The following is a 1341-nucleotide window of genomic DNA, read 5'->3' as shown; positions in this document are numbered from 1 at the left end:
CCATAGACCTCCATTATTTGAATGTCAGCAGACAGCAAGAAGCCTCCCAGATCTCCAGATGCATTTCAGATATCAAAAAGTACTTCAGAGTGTTGTTCAGCATGGGGGTGAGTAGAAAATGAAGGCTAATCATGTTTTGGGTGTACTATTCCTTTAAGTACAGCTCTCTAGACTATTTCATTTTTAAAGTGCAGCCTTAATAAAGGTAAGGAGCAGTGATGTAAACACATGGCTGAATAAAGTAGGGGAGACCAGGTATGGTTGTGACACTTTTTGCTCCAGCACCTTTAACTCACAGAGTATTTCAGCTAGAGTGTTCAAACTTTTACACAAAAAACCCACATTAGTTTACTACAAATGGCACCAATTCAAACCTCTGCAAGAATATCACAGACTTCATGAGTTCATGTCAAATACATGGTGTTCCTCACCTGCTGGGGTGAGTTGTAACAATTGGACAAAAGAAGCAAAAACAGAGGCCACACCATGTGATATGCTTCAAAAAGAGGTTTAATGAATTAAAAGAACAATACAAGAACGACGTCTCTCTCTCTGACTGACCATAACTCAAATATACTCTGTGTGTGTGTGCATGTGTGTCAATTATTCTACTAGAACAAACTTCCTTAACATGTATAAATATGCTTAATAAACACTGAACAAACATGTAGGTCTAACACATTGGTTTTTCAATGTGTTGCTGCTCCAATAACCTACACTGGGAAGATCACTGGATCCCTGTTCTCTCCTGCAGTGATTTGCAGTATCTGCTCAGTGTTGCATGGCAGATCCCATCCACCTTCGCAGCTGATCTGATTGACTTGCTCTTCTTTGTGACCTCATCAGATAACTTTTTTAAAACATCTGCAGATAAACCTCTATCAGTCTTTCGTATGCACTGCCTAGGCATTCTGTAAAATTATTCAAATCAAAATGTTCTTAGTTGTATGTAAGGGGATGGTTGTAACACTTTTTAAAGACGTGTTAAAACCCACCCCAACCCTGTCAGCCATGTTTAGCTAGCTGTAGTAGCATAGCGGTTTAAAATTAGCATCACATTTTTTAAAATGCATCACATTTTGCCTGAGAAATTAGTCGTTCATCTAATGTAAGTAACACGGTTTTATTTGCAACAGTATAAGTACTAAACAAAATATATTCTTGTTCAAAAGATTTATTTTCTTACCTCAAAATGTGTTTTTTCTCCTTAGTATCTGCATGTTCCTGTTTCCAGCCTTGACAATCACAATTTGGGATAAGGGAGGAAGCGGATAAACACTGAAATGATCATGTGACTCCTATGTTATCCCTGATTGCTGGAACTGATGGTGTTACAACTCT

The sequence above is a fragment of the Cyprinodon variegatus genome, unplaced genomic scaffold (genome assembly GCF_000732505.1).
Source record: "Cyprinodon variegatus isolate N-32 unplaced genomic scaffold, C_variegatus-1.0 Scaffold291, whole genome shotgun sequence".
Classification (NCBI taxonomy): Eukaryota; Metazoa; Chordata; class Actinopteri; order Cyprinodontiformes; family Cyprinodontidae; genus Cyprinodon; species Cyprinodon variegatus.
Note: the sequence above shows the minus strand (reverse complement) of the source record.